The sequence below is a fragment of the Trachypithecus francoisi genome, unplaced genomic scaffold (genome assembly GCF_009764315.1).
Source record: "Trachypithecus francoisi isolate TF-2019V2 unplaced genomic scaffold, Tfra_2.0 Lachesis_group8, whole genome shotgun sequence".
Lineage (NCBI taxonomy): Eukaryota > Metazoa > Chordata > Mammalia > Primates > Cercopithecidae > Trachypithecus > Trachypithecus francoisi.
This window is the reverse complement of record NW_022681473.1, coordinates 80,848,662-80,869,880: the sequence shown is the minus strand read 5'-3', so window position 1 is coordinate 80,869,880 and position 21,219 is coordinate 80,848,662. Positions and strand designations below refer to the sequence as shown.

At 35.1% G+C, this 21,219-nt stretch overlaps 1 long non-coding RNA gene across 1 annotated transcript in view; it reads right to left on the bottom strand.

Annotated features, from left to right (window-relative positions):
• Positions 1 to 1,459: 1,459 nt before the first annotated feature.
• LOC117080330 overlaps positions 1,460 to 21,219 on the bottom strand; it is an 84,344-nt gene continuing 64,584 nt past the window's right edge. The window contains exon 5 of the long non-coding RNA XR_004435785.1: positions 1,460 to 2,219. This is a non-coding gene — a long non-coding RNA (uncharacterized LOC117080330). The remainder of the gene's footprint in view (positions 2,220 to 21,219) is intronic.

Here is a 21,219-nt window from a genome sequence, read left to right as displayed (position 1 = left end):
GCTCACATGATTCATCTGAATGGCAGGAGGACTAGGAAAAGACAGAGAAGAAAGGCTGGCCAAGTTACCTACTGCCTTTGATCTCAATAGGAGCCAGTAAACCTGTTAAGGTATCTCTCATTTCTCTCTGAGCCCTGGTGAGTAGAGCCCGAATGGCAGACTGAAATTCCAGTCTGCCACAGCCTCCTAATACACACTTGACTGACCAGCTCTAGATTTCTGATGAGTCCTGTCAATTAGCTTCCTTAACCTGGAATGGATTCAGAATTCCTAGAGTTTAATCATCTTCATACAAAAGAGACAGTAGAATGCTTTTCTTTTCTCCAACATCTCTAAAATGTGCAAATACAATTATTATAATTTAATTCAGTCTGCCTGGTTCTCAATTATTTTTATTATTATTTTTTGAGACAAGTTATTACTCTGTCACCCAGTCTAGTGTGCAATGGTGCAATCATGGCTCACTAAAGCCTCAACTACTGGTCTGAGGGCTCCAGCAATTATGATCATCTCGCCTCAACCTCCTGAGTAACTGGGACTATAGGCACATGATACCACATCTGGCTAATCATTTAGATTTTTGTAGAAATGAAATCTCGTTATGTTGCCCAGGCTAATCATGAACTCCCAGGCTCAAGTGATCCTCCTACCTGAGCCTACAAATTGCTGGGATTATAGGTATGAGCCAACACATCAGGCCTCAACTTTGATATTATAGGACAATAAATACCCTTTCCTGTTGAATAGATGCCAAAGGAAGAAAAAAATCCCTTCTAAACAACAACTGTTTTTAAGGCCCATTTCTAATTGTGATGTGTTCAGATCTGACCATATGCATATTTATCAGTAAGGATTCCTACATAGAGAAGTTAGAATGGAAGATAATTCATATCGATTCATTGTCTGCTTTGGTTCACTACAATCGGGACCTTATATATTTGTTTATCCACATTTTATAGATAGTGGCGTCTATCCCTATGATTACTAAGAGGTAGAGCTGAGGTTGGAATTCAGCTACACTTGTTCTGATTCACTGCATACACAGAAGGTGAGAGGAATAAAGAAGTGGTAAGTATGTAATGTGGATGGTTTATCACCATCTGTATTACACCCCTTCTCTAAAATATAAATTTTAAGTGTTCTCCTTGACAGTGAGGATATTTTTAGTAGTGGAAAGACCACCAGGCATGAAGTCAATTGAGCTCCTTCTTAGTAACTAATTATCTTCCACAAACTCAGCTTTCCTTTCTATGAAACAGGAATAAAAATTGCTTGGCATAGAGGATAGTTGAAAGAGCATGAAGTGATTTTGAATTCACTTTGTGAAGGTGATCAAGTGACCCAACTTATCTGAGCTTCAGGTTTTAAATGCAGAAACTAAGTTTGGGTTTGAGAAATTACCTATACACACAAAGCCACAGGCTTTAATTTATGAATTTTGTTTCAACTATTGTGTTTCTTAATAGCATTTTATCGTGCTTTGAAGTCCTACGGTTTGCTCCAAATATTCCATAATATATCACTCAAAATATGCTAGTTTACACTGAGGCAACCAACAATCCTAATATCTCAGCTGCTTAGAGCAGCAAACAATACTTCTCACCCATGCCCACTGTGAGTCAGTCAAGGCCCTGCTCCAAACTGTCTTCACTCGGGATCCCAGGTTGGTAGAGTTTCTGTCTCGAATATTGCCATTTATTATTGCAGCCATAAAAGAGATAAGATGAATTCCATACTGGCTTTTAAAATTTCTGCTCCGAAACATTCAAGTGAAGCAAGTCAAGAAATCAATAGAAACACATTGCTAAACAAGTAAGAAGTCTTAGAAAAACAATCCTTTCCACAAAGGTCAAATTATTAATTAATTATTATTTTTTTAAATGGATGTGTATAGTGTATGCTAGGTATGGAGAACAAAGAAAAAAGCCATGAGCCCTACCTTAAGATGCCCTTGGTCTAGTGAAGGAGACAGATATATTGTGTTTTTATGTGAAATTGCAGGATTTGAAGTAGAAATGAAAATGGGCTTTTTTTTTTTTTTTTTTTTTTACTTTCTTTTTGAAGACTTTGGTGATGCTTTGGATCATGCTGTAGTATTAAGGACAGTGTCAGTCATATCCATCTGCTCCATGAGTGTTGAAACACAGAGGTTATCAATTAATCTTGGAAAGTCATTACAAGCACAGTTTGCAGGTCTTCAATCATTCACTTACTTTGTCCTAAGTGGGAAAACCACAGAAGAAAATTTAATATCCATCTGAATATTACTGGCAATAATCAAGCAGCATCACTTTGACTGTTAAATAATAAGTTTGGAAAGAACCAATCCTAATTCTGAAGTACCTGCTATGCTACTTTAAATAATTATTGTTTTAAATGCAAATATTAACATATCATGCATTTAATAATAATTAAAAGTCCCTTATACACTGTGGACTTACATATCATCTTAGTATATGATATCTCATCTAACAAAAATATGTTAAGTATAACCTACTCAGTGCCTAATCCGTCTGACTATGCATGCTTACTCTTGAAACCTAGGATGCATTAAAATTTCTCTACATTTAACCATGAATTAACAGAGAAAATGCCTCAAGTGCTGTCTTCCATTCTCTATCTTGAAGCTTTCTTCATTTGGCCTCCTATACTTAATCTATTGAGTTTTCACGTAGATTCAACACTCTGATGACCTTCTCTTTCACAAATGTCTTGGCGTATGTGCTTCTCTGTTGGTGACTCAGCACTTCCCTAGGTGGTTGTCTTACTCACCAGGTCTCTCTACCATGATTACAGCCAGTAAATGTACGGTGTCATCCTTCCAATTCTGGAGAGGTATAGGCTTGTGATGGTTGCTTATGATGTTTGTCACATATTTCCTGCTAACTTTTTAAAAAGCATATTCAAGATTGCCCACCACTGCTCCTTTTAATGTTAGGTATGACGATATGATGTTTTTTGACCAGTGAAATATGAACTGAAGCCGGGCGAGGTGTCTCACACCTGTGCCAAGGCGGGTGGATCATGAGGTCAGGAGATGGAGACCATCCTGGCTAACACGGTGAAACCTCATCTCTACTAAAAATACAAAAAATTAGCTGGACACAGTGGCGGGCACCTGTGGTCCCAGCTGCTTGGGACGTTGAGGTAGGAGAATGGCGTCAACCCGGGAGCCGGAGCTTGCAGTGAGCCGAGCCTGGGCGACAGAGCCAGACTCTGTCTCAAAACAAACAAACAAACAAAACAAACAAACAAAAACAAAAACAAAAACAAAAGAGCTGAATAGATGTATGTAATATGCTGCTAGAAGTTTTAAGAGCCAGTGCAAACTTTGCAACGTTCCCAAGTTTGTGCTACCCATCAAGTTATGGCCCCAATCACTCTAGGTCTGTGGATGACTATGAAAGCAGAGCCTACTTGCAAACCTCAGTTGAATGCTTACTGTGTATGAGATATAAATGTCTGCTATTTTGAAACCACTGAAATATTATGTTATTTGTTAGATTTTCTATAATGTCAGCATCATACAGCCTATTTCGACTGATACAACGCTGAAATGGGATAAATGGTTTAGTTGTTTTTGTTTGTTATAAATAAAAACATAATTATTTTGTAATTAGCTATATAAGTTTTAAAATGAGAGTTTAGAGCCTATTTGATATTTTTTGCCTTTTAAAAAAAACTTACATCATAAAAAGAGAAAAAATAAGCCTTCTGATGAAATTCTGTTCATAAGTAAAACTGAATCCCAAAAAAGGTAATTTTAAACATGTTCAGATAAATATCTTAAGTTTCTTCCAAGGAATTATATGCAGAATTTCTCTGCCAGAATGATTGTATCTCTAAGAAATACTTTGGCATTTACAAGGCCAACATAAACTTAGTATTGGAATTTGCAGATCATTCTCAGAGCATAAGATTAAAGGAGAGAGCTTTAAAAGTTTTCAGCTGGTATATATCAGCATGTCCGCCTAAATAAAGAGAAAAAGGCTGAAGGCTCACAACTTTGGTATTTTATATAAAGGAATAACCTTATTTATCTCCAGATCACTGATTTTTATCTACCTTAAGTCAATTTACTAAGGTTTTTTATGGCTTTTATGAAAAAGTTGGTGGTCTGGACTAGACATAATATCAAATAGGCAGATGTATAAGTCATAAAAGCAAAGGCTTGAAAGACTGAACATGTTGTGGCTACATAAAAGGAACTAGCAGCGAAGGGAAAGTGACCAGGTAAATCATGTCACTGGGCAGTTAATGAACATTAGGAAGAAAATGGCCTGAAGCACTTGCTTAGAGCATTCTTCTTTATCAGTTTCACTACATATATGTAAAAAAATTTCAAAATTAGAATTTACCTTGAAAACTAAGTCGTTTACTGACCATCAGCTCATTAACTGCTATTGTCTGTGTCCATATTTTGTTTTTATATATTGGTGAAAGACTAGCGAGATTGAGTAAATGTTCATATTTCCTGGCTCCATCTTTGTGACCTTATTCAAGGGATCTCTGTGGGCACCAGCAATCCTATTTTAAAGCTATTATGCTATGAAAGACTTTTATCTTATTTGCTTAGGAACAAGACCCAGGCTAATGGAACATCTGCATGTAGCAAGTACTCTGTCCATGTTTGCAAAAGTGCGCAGGTACATGCTTGTGCATTTAGATGTATGTCTATCTTCTGGGCATACTACATTAGACAATTTTGGTTCTTAGAGTAGGAAAGGACTGTTTCTCTTAGCCCGTGGAGTTAACTGCCCTACCTCCTTCTTAAAATAGAAGTGCTTTCTTCTGATGACATAACTTTCTTCAGAAACCATCTATTCCCTTGTTCTATTTTATAAGACTTTATTCCCTTTCTCTTAACTTTAAATTTAGATTATTTCAGTTTGATAAACAATAGCATTACGTGTATTTTATAGTCAGGGCAACATGGATAAAAAATATTTAAATGTAATCACTTCACCTTCACATAAACAGTAATAGTATTAGAGGATTTAACTGGTAGAAGTCCAGAGTGCATATAAATATTATCTAGTGAAATGTAATAAATAAAACAGTAAAGCTTCTAAATGAAAAAAAAAGTACTATAAATAAAATGATACCTACAGACACCTAGCTATGAAACTAAGCCAGGTTTAGATGTTTATAAATAATATTTATGTTGTAAACATAAATACTAATTTTTTAAATATGCCAGCTCCTCATAATTTGAGTCAGGAAGATGGCAAACTATTTGAAGAAAGAATACTCCCATATGGCCGGGTGCAGTGGCTCATGCCTGTAATCCCAGCATTTTGGGAGGCCGAGGCGGGCGGATCACAAGGTCAGGAGATCAAGAACATCCTGGCTAACATGGTGAAACCCCATCTCTACTAAAAATACAAAAAAATTAGCCAGGCGTGGTGGCGGGCGCCTGTAGTTCACTCCACACAACTTCCATGAGAACATCTAAATCACCAAGCAGAATGTTAAAAACATCGGAGGTGTTTTTGTCAAGCCCATGATTACAGAATGATCACTTTATCTGCTTTTCTTCATGACTGATTATGTCTTTCTTATTTTCAACGTCTTATTTTGCACCTGTGGGAAGTAGACATTAGTAAAAGCAAAAACAAAAGTGAGGAAAGGTCAGTGGCATCAATTCAGCATCAATTTGAAAAGAATGATCTGCCCTCATTCTTCTACAATGTCCCAAGGTAAAAAAATTATGTGAAACTATGAAAAAGTATACTGTGTCACTACTGAATTTTAGCTAAATCAAAGACTCTGCTCTGAAATTACAAGACAACTTAGTCAAGTAGAAGAAAACAAACTGTAGTCTACTTTCCAGTAAGATCCCCTTTTTATCCCAAAGTGTGTTGAAGGATGTTAATTGTCATTTTTAGCAGATTCAGTATCATCAACACTAATGCCAAGCACATTCATGAGGTTTCAATATGCTTGTGAAATATTTAAAGTAAAATGGTTTGGCACTCCAACTTCTAGAAGCAAACTTTTTGTAAATTCAGGTTTATTGAGATAAAATTTACAGATAATAAAATATATTCATTTTTAGATGTACAATTTTATAAATTTTGACAAATATATGTAGTTCGGTAACCACTCCTAAAATTTCTCTTATGCCCTTTTGTAGTTAATCTCCTCCTCCAACCCCTCACACTTAGAAACCATTGATATAATTTTTGTCTCTATTGTTTTACATTTTCCAGAATGTCAAATACATGGAATCATGCACTATATAGTCTTCTATATCTAGTGTCCTTCACTTAGCATAATACTTTTGACATCATTCTTGCTGTTTCATGTACCACTAGTTACTCATTTTTTATTGCTAAGTAGCTTGTCATTGGATGGTTATACTATAGGACTGTTTCTATGTAGCACTTGATTGACATTTGGTTTATTTCCACATGTGGACAATTATGAGTAAAGCTGATTTAAACTTTTGTATACAAGTCTTGATAATTTCAAGCTTTTAAATTATTACCTTAACCCAATACCACATGAACCTGTGATATAGTTTGGATGTTTGTCCCCTTCAAATCTCATATTAAAATGTGATCTCCAATGTTAGAAGTAGGGTCTAGTGGGAAGTGTTTGGAACATTGGGGAAGATTCCTTATGAATAAGTTAGTGCCCTCCCCGTGGTAATCAGCGAGTTCTGGTGGTATTAGTTCACACGAAAGCTGTTTGTTTAAAGGAGCCGGGCGCTTCCTCCCCTCTCTTACTTTCTCTCTTGCCACTTGACACGCCTACCCTCCTTTCACATTCTGCGATGAGTAAAAGCTTTCTGAGGCCTCATGGGAAGCTGAGCAGATCGTTGTGCCATGCTTGCACAGGCTGCAAAACTGTGAGCCAAATAAACCAATTTTCTTTATAAATTATCTAGCCTCAGGTATTTCTTTACAGCAATGCAAAATGGACTAATACACCATGAAATGTATACAGTAGCTGCTTAAATTTTTATATGGAAGGAATGATTTATAATTACAACAATAATAATGTTTTTTTATTTTATGTATTTTATTGTATTTATTTATCTATTTCTTTAAAACACATTGTCTCAGTATGTTTTCTAGGATGGAGAGCAGTGGGTATCCACAGGCATCATCCTAGTGCACTATAGCCTTGAACTCCTTGCATTAACTCATCCTCCTGCTTCAGCCTATTGAGTGGCTGGGACTATAGGCATGCACTACTGTGCCTTGCTTAATGTTTTATTTCACATACACAGAATAGCGTGTGTAGAACATAGGCTGAACTCTATAATGTTATTTTATATATATATATATATATATAAAGCATAATATAGTAGCATTTGTTCTGTTAACACAACAGCTATCAAAAGTAGAGGCATGCAGAAATGCCACAAAATTACCATCATTTATTGCTATTATTAACATTATTAGCATTATTTGTATTTCAATGACAATGTGAAGACTCTCACCTAATTTATACTCTCTACTATTCTTGACTTGGGTCTGTTCTTTCGATTAGAGAAGACTGTTTTGAATAAGAAAAACATGTTTACATAGCTCCAAGAAAATTAAAAAGCTTTACAGATATCATCAGCCCTGCAGTCATGTTCCAAAAACAAGAATGCTTAAATTTTCCATTCACCTGCAAAAGGTGATGGGATCCACATTTCTCTACTTAACCACTTCCCCTTCTACTGTTTCTTGCTAGGGAAAGTAAAGGACTTTGATACTCAGGACAATTGTTCTATCATTAAGTTTCTTAAAAAAAAAAAACAAAAAAACAGAGTTATGCAACTAAAAAAAGAAAAAAGTATGTTCTCCTTCTCCAGGTCTTACTACCTAAAATTTTGGGAGCTAAACTGGTCTGAGCTGACTACGTAGGTAGTTGTTTGTTTGTTTGTTTGTTTGTTTGTTTTTTGAGACGGAGTCTCTCTCTGTCACCCAGGCTAGAGTGCAGTGGCATGATTTTGGCTTACTGCAGCTTCCACTTCCCCAGCTCCAGTGATTCCCCTGCCTCAGTCTCCCAGGTAGCTGGGATTACAGGCACATGCCACCATGCCTGGCTAATTTTTTTTTTTTTTTTTTTTTTTTTTTTTTTTTTTTTGAGACGGAGTCTCGCTCTGTCGCCCAGGCTGGAGTGCAGTGGCCAGATCTCAGCTCACTGCAAGCTCCGCCTCCCGGGTTCACGCCATTCTCCCGCCTCAGCCTCCGAGTAGCTGGGACTACAGGCGCCTGCCACCACGCCCGGCTAGTTTTTTGTGTTTTTAGTAGAGACGGGGTTTCACCATGTTAGCCAGGATGGTCTCGCTCTCCTGACCTCGTGATCCGCCCGCCTCGGCCTCCCAAAGTGCTGGGATTACAGGCTTGAGCCACCGCGCCCGGCTAATTTTTATATTTTTAATAGAGACAGGGTTTCACCATGTTGGCCAGTCTGGTCTCAAACTCCTGACCTCGGGTGATCCGCCCACCTCAGCCTTCCATGGTGCTGGGATTACAGGGGTGAGCCACAGCACCTAGCCTCATAGGTAGTTATAAATTGGCCTATAATCCCATGATAAGAAGTTAGTGTTACAGAAAAACATTTTCTCATTTTACCAACTCACCCCATAATCCTGAAGAATATTCCCTTCAAGTCCACAGGAACTTCAATGCTCATCACTATATCCAACGATTTGATTAAGAATAGGGTCTCTCTAAAGTGCAAATAGCCATTTGCAAGTCTACTCTGTTTAATATTTCTTTAGCAGATTTCTCATTTAATATTAGGATTTATGATACTACTGTAAAATCTACTTGCACATGGAAAAATGGCACCCTCTAGAGGGTACCTAAGTCTTTGATACAGTTCTTAAGTGTAGTCCCTGCAGCAAATTGTGGTTTGAACATTTATTAGTCTTTAACAAGTTGGAAAGAACGTAAGTGGCCTCTATGAAGCCAACAACAGTTCTCTTTGACTCAAGTTTACTAACTGGATATCCAGTGCCTCTGAGGATGTCCACATTATCTGGGATAGACCATTTCACATTGTCTTGGGCTAACCTTAGGTCTACTAATTTATTTGGCTCCCAAGATGAAGCTTTGATATGCATTCTATAAATAGCTTCCAGAGTAGGCATTGATCCAAAATTTTCATGTTCAGCCAGCTACTGCACTCACTTTCCTATTTCACAATAGTATTAATATAAAAATATTTTAGAAACCATTCTGTCTAGTAAATAAATTCATGATAAGGGTATTGTATTGTTTTCATGAAAAGCAAGTGTTAAAACTTGGTATTCTTTGAAAGTATTCGAGGTAGCTCTGAGATCCACTAGTGTCAGAGGTCATATCAATTTTGATTCACAGAGGACTTATAAATACTCCATAAATAAAATATAGAAAATGAAAGTTTTATAACATCTGTTTCCTTCTAACAGTCCTCTATCCCCTGTAATATAAACTGTGTGTTATATTGCTGTTACCAAGATTTCATGTTTTATCTTCATTAAACTTCAGACCCCCCCATACGAAGTTGTTATTTAAAGCTTTCTATAGATGTAAAATAATTATAATAGTAAGAGATTATTTATAAGTGCACCACCTTCAACACTAACAGTTTCAACAATAACCGTTATTACAAGCAAGAAAAAATATATTTTATATTCCTAAATTGTTTACTAAATTTTGAAAACAAAGCATTCAGTCATCTTTCCTGCGTCTGGCAGTTTAAAAATGAGCATACTTGACTATTGCCTGCAAGCATCATAGATTAAGCATTTTTTTTTTTTTTTTTCTCATGAGCTCTTGGTTTTCAGGCATAGTTTGGCATGGCCTTGGCATCTATGAGAACTTCTACGTTAAAAAAGTAACTATTGTTCTTCTTACCAGAAGAGGTTTTCAATTCTCTACTTTTCAAGGGACGATGAACTGTTTTTATTTTTATTTTTTTGTTCTGGCTAGAAATCAAAGATTTTGCAAAGACTTGACAAAAAATAATTCTGTGTAGGAGGAAGAAGATCTGAACTCTAGATCTAGTTTACCGATAAGAACAGCAATTTTTTACATAACAATGAAAGATTTATCACGATCTGTTACAATTACTTGTTTGGCTTCTTTTTGCCAGAGTAGAGTTCTTGCTTCCATTCTATATATCTGGTCCAAAACCTAGTAGCGTTTAGCCTATTGTATGTCTTAAACAAATGAATAAATCCAAGTATAAATGTTCAGTTTCACTTAGCAACATAGTCAGTTTTTTGGTTTTTTATTTTTTATTTTTTGGTTCCTGGAATGAGGGTGAGAAAATGAGCTCTTTTCTGCAAGCCTGTTTTTATCCCTGCATTTCCAGTCTCTGTGAATAAAGTCACCGTTTACTTAGTAGATTGTCAAAATCAGAACCTGAGCTACCATAAATATCTCTTTTTTTCCCCCATCTCTAACTAGCAATCATCACCACGTCTCTCTCTCTTTATATTTCACTTTACCTAGCACTCCCATTCCCATTACATCAGTTAATCTCTTATAGCTTGAATTTTGGTCGCAGCCTCCTAATTTTTGTTCCTATCACAGTTATTCTCCTTCCTTCAATTCTGTCTCATTTGTAATCTGACAGAAAAGTTTTGGGGTTCTTTTTCTTATTTTAAAGTTTCAGTTCATTCATTAATATTTCCAGGAAATTTCTTTCACTCCTTGCCCTTGTTCAGCAGCTGATCTGTATATTATTGCCCTGCAGTCCCATGCCCTCCCTATGTGTGTATCTACCATGACACATGCCACACCGTTTTACTACACTATTTCTTCCATTAGAATGCAAACTCCTTATCATCAAACATAACACCAGATTTGATTCTATAAAATCTCATATAGAAGTCACAGACAGACAAATACTCGCCATTCAATATATATTTAATGAGTGAATACAATAATTAAAAATGGAATTCATAAGTGCAGTAGGTAACTGTTTTGGTAATAATTTAGGGCGGCTTTAGAAAATGATCATGAAATCCCAGGTTAGGATGAGTCCTTAACACATTTTACAATAACATTTTATCAAATAACAAATAATGGGAGCTGATCATTTCAAATCAGTCATCTGTGTAAGGAAGAAATACCCCAGACTCTAGGCTAGGAGTCAGCAATCATTTACTATAAAAGGTCATATAGTAAATGTGTAGGCTTTGAGGACCATCTAGTCTTTGTAACAATTGTCCAACACTGTCAATATAGAAGAAAAAGAGTAAGAAAAAAGCTAGAGATAACATGTATATTAACAGGCATGGCTGTGTTCCAATAAATTTTGTCCATGAATATAGGAAGATTTCTGAATTGAGATCAAAGGGGCAGTAGTTTGCAGAACACTGCTTCATACCGCAGAAAAAAATGTGCATCAGTAACAAGGTCATACAAGCGATTGCGTGAATGTATGTTTCTCATTTTTCTTGATTATTGGGAGTGGAATTATTGGGTAAAATTGTAAATCTATGCTTAAAACTTTGAGGAATTGCCAAACTGTTTTCCAAAGTGGGATTTTACATCCCTACCAGTAAGGTGTAAGGGATTCAATTTCTCCACATCTTTGCCAACAAATGCTATTGTCTTTCTTTCGGATTTCAGGCGTTGTAGTAGATAGGATGTGGGATCTTGGGCTTTTCATTTGCATTTCCTCTTCCAGTTCCCTAACGATTAATATTGTTGATCTTTTTTTGGAAATACTGATCTTTGCACATATTCTTTTCAGAAATGACTGTTCAAATATTGTACCAATTTAAAAAATTTGGGTTATACTTTTTATTATTGAGCTGTCATAATTTATTTAATTCTGAATTCTAGGGAGGCCCTTATATACATAATTCATAATTATTTTCTCTTTTTCTGTGGGTTGCTTTTTGCTTTCTTGATGGTACCCTTTGAAGCACAAAAATTTTTAATTTTAATGAAGTCTGGGTTTTTTTTTTTTTTTTTTTTTTTTTTTTTTGCTTTTTGTTTTTGAGACGGAGTCTTGCTCTGTCACACAGGCTAGAGTGCAATGGCAAGATCTCACCTCACTGCAACCTCTGCCTCCTGGGTTCAAGCAATTCTCCTGCCTCAGCCTTCCGAGTAGCTGGGATTACAGGCGCCCACCACCACGCCTGGGTAATTTTTGTATTTTTAATAGAGACGGGGTTTTACTATCTTGGCCAGGCTGGTGTTGAACTCCTGACCTCATGATCTACCCACCTCCACCTCCCAAAGTACTGAATGAAGTCTGTTTGTTTATTTATTTATTTATTTATTTATTTTAATTGCTTTGTTCCTTGTGTTTTGGTGTTGTATCTAGGAATCTATTGCCCATGATTTCTTGTAATGGTTTTATAGTTTTAGCTCTGATCAGAGTTTAGCTCTGACCTATTTTGAGTCAATTTTTGTGTATGGTAACTTAGTGGATCCAAATTCATTGTTTTGCACGTGGATATTCACTTCTCCCTATATCATTTATTGAAAAGACTATTCTTTCCCCCACTGAATTTTCTAGGCACCACTGAAAAAAAATGAATTAACTATAAATGTAATGGTTTATTTCTAAACTTTCAATTGTATTCCATTGACCTATAGATCTATCCTTATGCTGTGTTGATTATTGTAGTTTTGTATTGTTTTAAAAATCAGAAAGTTTGAGTATTTCAACTATTTTGTCTTCTTCAAGATTGGTTTAGATATTTTGGATACCTTTTATTCCCATGTGAATTTTAGAATCAGCTTTAAAATTTCTGTGGAAATTTTGATTTATATTATGTTGAATCTGTCGATCAATTTGGGGAATATTGCCTACTTAATGATGTTTAATATTCTGATTGATAAACGTAAATATCTATCCACTACTTAGATTTTTTCCATTTATTTCAACATTTTATAGTTTTCAGTGTATATGACTTGTGCTTGTTTTTTAAATTTTTTTCAAAAGTTTTTTTTTGTTTGTTTTCAATGCTATTATAGATAGGTTTTTTTTTTAAAGTTTATTTTTAGATTGTTCATTGCTAATGCATAGAAATAAAATTTAATGTGTATTAATTTTGTATCCTGCAACCTTGCTGGGCTGTCTTTTTGTAGAAGCCCCTTATTAGTTTAAGGAAGCCTGCAGATACTTCCAATTTGGTGATTGTTTTTGCAGTAAAAGGATGTTGGATTTTGTCCAATGCTTTTTCTGTTAATTTAGAAGAACACATGCTTCCTGTCTTTCATTCTATTAATATGATGCATTGAAATGATTACTTTTTGTTGTTGTGTTTTGTTGTTGTGAAATCAACCTTCTCTTCCAGGTATAATTATCCTTGCTCAAGGGATACAATACCTTTTATATGTTACTGTATTTGGTTTGCTAGTATTTTGTTGGAGATTTCTGCACTTATGAGAGATATTGATCTGTGGTTTTCTTTTCTTATAATATCTTTGCGTTTGATATCAAGATAATATTTGCCACCTGGAATTTTTTGGAGAAGGTTATGAAGGATCAGCATTAACTTATCTTTATTTCTGTAAAATCAGTAGTGATATCAGTCAGGACTTTAGCGATTTGGATCGTCTCTCTCTTGTATTTAGTCAGTAGAGCTAAAGTAGTTATCAATTGCATTTATTTTTCCAATGAACCAAGTTTGGGTTTTGTTGAATTTCTCTATTGTCTTCCGTTCAATACTGTAAAAATTTCCACTCTAGTATTTATTTTTCTGTTTCTTCTACTTGCTTTGGTTTAATTCACTCTTCTCTTTCCAGTTCTTCAAGTAGAGGTTTAAGATACTAATTCAAAATATTTTTAACACAGTCATATATAGGTATTAATTTTACCCTAATAATAGAATTTCTCTACTTGCAATTAAGTCATGTGTTTTAGTATATTGTGTTTTTGTTTTTATTCATCTCAAAGAGTTTTCTAATTCCCTTTTGATTTCTCCTTTCAGCCATTGTTTATTTATGTGTTTTTGTTGAATTTCTATATATTTGTTCATTTCAAAAAAAATTATCTTTCTTTATTGATATCTAAATAGTTTTATTTGGTTTAGGGAACATTCTAAATATAATTTTAAACATTTTAAATTTACTGAGTTTTTTTTGGCTTAATATGGTCTATGTGGTTTATAACATTGTTCATGTCTTTGATTTCCTTGTTGCTCTGCTGTCTTGTTCTTTCTATATTGAAAATGTGATATCCAAATTATCAGTGTTTAATTCCCTATTTCTGACTTTAATTCTGCCAAGTTTACTTGTATTTTTGGACTCAGTTGTTAGGTGCATATATGTTTTTAATTGTTATATCTTTATGGGAGATTTACTTATTAATTTCTATTAAATGCCATTACTTGTCATTAATTACATATTTTTCTTAAAGTCTACTGTCTGGTATTTGTGGAGTAGCTCCAGTTTTGTTTTATTTTGATAACTTTTGGCATAATGTAGCTTCTACTTTTAATCTACTCATGTCTTTGAAATTAAAGCCTCTTTTAGCATCATATAGTCACATCACATTTTTCGTGTATTTGTTGTATTTTCTGGCAATCTCTTATTTTGGATTGAAGTGTGAGAGAGAATTGATATCGAGAGTCATTCTAGAGAAAAATAATTAAAAAGGTGAATTTTCTATTGGGCGCAGTGGCTTGTGCTTGTAATTCCAGCACTTTGGGAGACTGAGGCTGGCAGATCATTGTACTTTCATCTTGATCTGCTATGCTGTTTCTCTACAATCCTTTACGGGGAAATTTGCAAAAGGGTTGTATGTATTCAATGCCTCTAATCATGGCCTGTCATTCTTTATTAAAGTACTCCAGTCAGACTTTACCTTTATCATTCTCTGACTCTCCTCTTGGGAACATCAACTGAAATCTTCATACTAAGAAACTCAACAGTAGATTTTCAACCTTTATTTTATTTGACCTACTAGTCGCATTTAATATTGTTAATCTTTTTTTTTTTTTTTTTTTTTTTTTTTTTTCCTGTTTTCTCACAGGCCATCAGCATATCACAGCCTCCCAGTTCCCCTCCTACTACTTTGGCTTTTCTTTTTCAATCTACTTTTCTATTTCATCCTTATCTCCCAGACCTCCTTGTAATGAACAGCCCTGATAATTATTAGGCCACTTATCTTCTCTATCTAGACTCCTTCCTAGGTGATCTCATCTGGATTCATGACTTTATCACCATAAAACATAATATATTTCTTAATGAATCCAAAATTTGTATCCCTAGCACCTCGTCTATAACATCCTTGGTCTAATATATTAAACTCTTGTCTTGGAGTCTCCACTTGGATAGGAAGCATTTTAACTGAAACATGTCCATAACTGAATTTTTCAGCATCTCCTTGAGTCTGTTTCTCCTGCAGTAATTTCATATCTGCAGTTACATCAGTCAAGACTGTTAAAATTATCATGGACTCCCTCTCTTTGCCTCACATCTTGTTTGATCTGTCAGCAAGACCGACTGAGTGTACTTCTAAATACAATTGGAATTTGACCAATTCATACCATGCCCACTGCTACCACTCTGGCCCAAAATGCCACCCTCTGTCACTGAAATCATTGCAATAGCTTCCCAACTCTTCTTACTTTCTGTCCTTGTTTGCCTGTACAGTCTATCTGAACCAAACTGCCACACTAGTTATTTTAAATCATAATTGAGAGATGACATTACTCTTTCATTCAAATCCTCCAAATAGTTCCCTACTTCTTGTAAAATCAAAGTTAAAGTCTTTATCAAAGCCCAAAAGGTCATAGACAATTTTATCATCCTGTCATCTCTCTGACGTCATCTTATTTTAGTTAACTGTGTCTGCATTTTGCTATGTCTTCTAAAAGCTAGGCCTGTGCCTAATTCAAGGCATTTGTATTATCTATTCCCTGTGCCAGGTATAGGCTTCCCTAGGACACCCTTGCTTTCAAATCTTCATTTAGATGCCTCTTACCCAGTAATGTCTTCCATACCTACTATTTTTAAAATTGTTACTACGTTCTATTCCAGCAACTCTTTATCCTACTTCCTCACTCTATTTTCTCCATAGTATTTATTATAATACTTAAAACGTTATAAATGTTATGCATTTATTGTTTCTTTTTGTCTGTGTCCTCCCACTGAAAATCCTAGTGTGTAAAGTTCATGATGAAATGAAGTTGTATATGTTCTTTCACTCCCTAATTCCTCAACTTATCAACACATAATGAGCACTCAATACATATTTACTGAATGAGTGAATGTTTATTTACAACTGACTTTCTCCTTTTATTATGTTTTTGTAAAAAAGAAGATAGAAGTACTCTTATGGTTGCAAACTAAAACAACCAGCCTAACTATAGAACGCCAAAAGTAAAAATGCTTAAAAGCTTTATCAAATTATAAGGCTATTTTAATAACAGAATAATCATCCGTCTTCCTTTTGTCCAAGGCCTTTTCTTTTTCTGTTATGCTATGCTTGGTATGTGGCAGAAAATCAGAATTATAAAAGCTTTAATAATAAGCACAAGTGTTTGTATCAATAAAACCTTGAGAGGTTATCAGTTCTTGGTTTGAGACAGAATATCATAAGCTCTCTTGCTTATCTTCTGTTTTCCAGAAGTGTTCAGTAGACTTCCCCTTACAACTCCTTAGTCAGAACTAGATCATATGCTAACTCTTGGTTAATTGATGGCATGAAGAAATAAAAATGCCATCATGGAGACGAATCATTATTTACTCCTTGGGTAGGAACAGGGGAATTCCTTTCCTGAGCAAAATGTTCCTTACCAATATCTGGAGAAATAGAGTTTTCATAGCAAGCATGAAGGGTGAATTGGCACTTTGATTAGCAATTACCAGAATATGCCGTAGCTCTTTCTTTCCTCCAAGACTAGAGTAAGTCCTTCTTTCATTAAAATTGGTAAACAAAGAACAGTATTTACAAAATCATGAGATTTATAAGACAAACCTGAATTAAAACCATGGCTCCTACACTAGACTGATGACCTTGAGCAATTTTCTAATTGTTAACTGCTTCCTCTTTAAACTAATTAGAATATATCCTGGATCATAGGGCTCTTGTGAGTATTCCATGAAATAACATGTGCATATGCTTATCAGAATACAACTTATAGGAAAAGCTTAGTAAATACTTTTAATATTATTAATATATATTCAAAAAAGCAAATGCATTTATAATATAACAATGTTCTTATATGTTTCACCTGTTTGAAAATCTCTATAACAGGTAGGCAAAGCTGTTATTTGTGTCTTACACTGTTGAGGAAAGTAAATCATAAATATTTGAATACTTGCTCAAAGTCAAACAGGTAACAACTGTTGACCTCTAACAAAGGTAGACACAAACCTCATGCCTGTGCGTTTCCTGTTCAGAATCATGATTATTATGATTTTGAAGGTAAGGATGAAACTAGCAATCTAAAACAATGAGATTATCCAAATAACTACACTGAAGAAAATAATTTTTTGAAGAACTAGATTTTGTTCAGTTGACAACGTATTTATTTTGCATCTACTCTGTTCTTGTTGCACTAGAGGTAGTTAAAATATTACTAATCCTTTTATAATTATCCAATCAAACATGATTTTAATCTTTCATATAAAATGACTTGGTCCAATCAATATTTCAATTAGAAACAATTATATGGGGGCCTAAAATCATGAAAAAATACACTTGCCCCAATAAAAAAAAAAATCTACTTTTGGGATTAAAACAAAATTTTGAGACGATGAAGGCAAATGTTGGCCAGGCCAAGTATAATCATACATAGAAACAAAAACATAATTAGCCCCATAAGTGGTTAATCTGTTCCTAACTATGACAAAAGTCTCACGCAATGCAGTTTCCTGTGACCACATAATGTCCTCAGTATTCTGCCTCTCTTCCTTGATTTTTAAGGTATCTTTCATACCATATAAAAATGTCCCAATAGATGAGTAAAGTAAGTAGCCTCCATTGATCCGCACCTACTGGTGTGTTTGTGTAATCTCCCTCCTCTAAGGGTGAGTTGGACTTCTTTTACTTGTTTCTAGTGAATGGGATATGGCAGAAGTAATGAGATGTCACTTGTAGAATTGGGTTATCTAAGGACTGTGGCTTATGAACCAGGGGCTCTCTCTAATTCCCTCACTGATGACTTGCTCTGCAATTTTGGAAGCCAGGTCCTCTATTATAATGTAGCCATGTGGGAAGGCCTACGTAAGTGAACTTGGAAGCAAATTTTCCCAGACCCGCCAACAGATACAAGAATGTACTCAGCAAACTAACACAGGAACAGAAAGCCAAATGCCGCATGTTCTCACTCACAAGTGGGAGTTGAACAGTGAGAACACATGGATACACGGAGGGGAACACCACACACTGGGCCTGTCAGGGTGTTGGGGGCAAGGTGAGGGAGAGCATTAGGACAAATACCTAACTCATGTGAGGCTTAAAACCTAGGTGATGGGTTGATAGGTATGGCAAACCACCATGGCATATGTATGTCTGTGTAACAAACCTGCACATTCTGCACATGTATCCCGGAACTTAAGGTAAAATAAAATAAAATTTTTTTTAAAAAAAAGAATGTACTCAGAAGCAGATCCTTCTTCAACCAAGTCTTGAGATATAGGAACCCCTAGTCAATCCTTTAGAAAGATGCTTATTCAGCAAAACTGCCCCCAGATTCCTGCCACACAGAAACTGAAATAATAACTGTTTTCAGCCAGTAAATTATGGGATATTTGTTACACAGCAACATAAAACTAACACAATGAGAGAAAATAGTACTTTTTACATTCTGAGTCTGTTTGAAACTATAGCATGAGTATATTAAACCAACCACCCTGGTGGTTTTGTAAATGTTTTAGTCATTCCAGGTGGATGACATACTCTCAAGGGTGGTGAATAGAGCAGTGATTCTCAAAGGATACAGAAGCATGCCTATTAGGGTGCATGAATTTGAATATCCAAGGTGAATATCCTACTCTCTCGGTGATTCAGAGATATTTCCTTCCCTGCCCATCAGGAATCACCATGTAACATAAATTGGGAATTAAAATGTTGGCACAAATTGTAACCGTATTAACCAACCATAAATAACCTATGAATGCTTTAGTATCCCTGGAAGATTTCATATTTACCTTTTGTTGTTCAGTCCTTCCAATGATGACTCTGTGTAGAGTGTGTGTGTGTGTGGTGTGTGTGTCTGTGTATGTGGCATTTCTGTGGGAACACTATAATATCTGAACAGGATATTACTCTTTTATTTCATTTCACTTTCTCTCTCTTGCTCACCGTTATTCCCTGTGCTCCTGACTTGTATATGAAATACCATTAGGCAAGTGTTGCCCAGGCATAGAATATTCAATAAATGTAATCTCCAGTGGTTCAAGCAAATATATTTTAAGATTCTACAGGATTTAAAATGAGAAATTAATTATGCCTGTCCTGAGAAATATCTTCCAGAGAATATGACTATATGTCTCAGGGGTCTTAACAGTCCAGGAATCCAAACAGGGCTGATTAAGAAAATCTTTGTAGAAATATTTGTATATATATTAACTCGACAGTTTAAGAAAATGATGGAAGAAGTGGAGTCTTTCTATCAAAGGAATGCTTTTAAAACAAAATAACATGATCCTCACCTTGAGTATTTATTTGCTCCACCTTAGCACATCATAGACAAAAAAAAAAAAAAAAAATTCACAGCCCTTTCACCTATTTAATTAAAACATTCACAGTTTGATGAAAAACACACAGTAGATGTAACTATTCCAAGTTTGTAGCTGAGAAAACTGAGATTAAAAAAAAAAAATGAACTGTACTTTCAAATCAGTATGCTAGCACCGACTTGTGTATTACTACAAAACTCTATGAAAGCCAGATGATCTGTATAATTCTAGTGAGAAGTGACAAAGAAGAGATTAGGGTTCCACTGTTGAGAGGCTGAGGAAATGAGATTGCCAGTGGTTTCAACAAATACATGAAACCCAAGATAAATGAACGTGTAGACACAGAGACTGGGCAATTGGGCGGCTTCCCTTCATACTTCTCCACATCCCTAAGATATCTTTGGCATACTGATACGGCATGTAAAGAAAGCAGTTACCCGGGGTAAAACTTAAAACAAATAAGCAAACAAAACACCAGAAACAATTTTGTAAACTCTCTATTCTAAGACAGACCAATCCCAGTGGATATTCCTGGCACAGGTGCACACAGTCCCTTTGAGCATGTAATACTACTTAATGCAATTATGTGAGTTATTCTATTATCTATACTTTAAATGCTAAATATGTTTTCAAGGAATTCACTGTTTGATAAATCACAATTAAAAGCTGAAATGAAAAATTATATGATTATTTCAGAATTAAAATGAGAAATAACAGAAAAGGGAAAATACTCTGCTTTTAATTTAAAAATCCGTACTACTTAAAGTGAATAGTGCAAAACCATATTATATATTAGTTGCAAATAATATAATCATATAGTTTATTAATGAAATATGTTAATTAGCTATACCATAGTTATTAAATTATTGTAATATGGAATAGTTATAATTAATATAAACTAGTAAAAACACACGCACTCATTTTAGGAAGGCTAATGTAAATGATCACTAAAATATTTGTTTACTCAAGGTACATAAATTATTTTATTTAGGTTTTCTGGGCATAATTGCCAATATGACAAATCTCAAATAGAAAACTGTCTTCCTCGAAATCTTGTCATCTGACAACCTTTTTAAGCAAACACTTGATTGACATTTGCTTTTTCCTATAGGGCCAGTACTCAAACCTGGGGTGACAGTTCACCTTTTTGTTGTTGTTGTTGTTGTTGTTGTTGTTTTTTGCCAATAATACAGAGTTAGAACTGAATTTCAAGGGATACTAATTGACTCCCTTTGAGGAAGGAAGGTAGGTGCAAATTCTAAGGAACAGCAGGGAAATTTGGTTTGGTGTGAATCTTAGTATCAGCCAGGTATGAGAAGCCAACAGAGAAGAAAGACATCACAGCAGGTAGCAACTGGCTTAGTGTGAAAACTACTCAGGATACTGGTTGAAAAAAAAGGTAAATCCAATTGAAGTCTGTTTCTGGTGAGAATGGTATAGCCCAGTTTTTGCCTACATTTGATATGCCCTTAAAATTGGTAAGTGTTCACTTTCCTTTTCTCCAGGAGCATATGTTGGTGGGGTGGCGGTTATTTGGAAAAGCATAGCTTTAGTGAAAAGAGATTTAGGCTTTAACTCAATGTGATAAATCACTTAATTAGCTACCATTTAACTCTCAAGTTGAATGCTC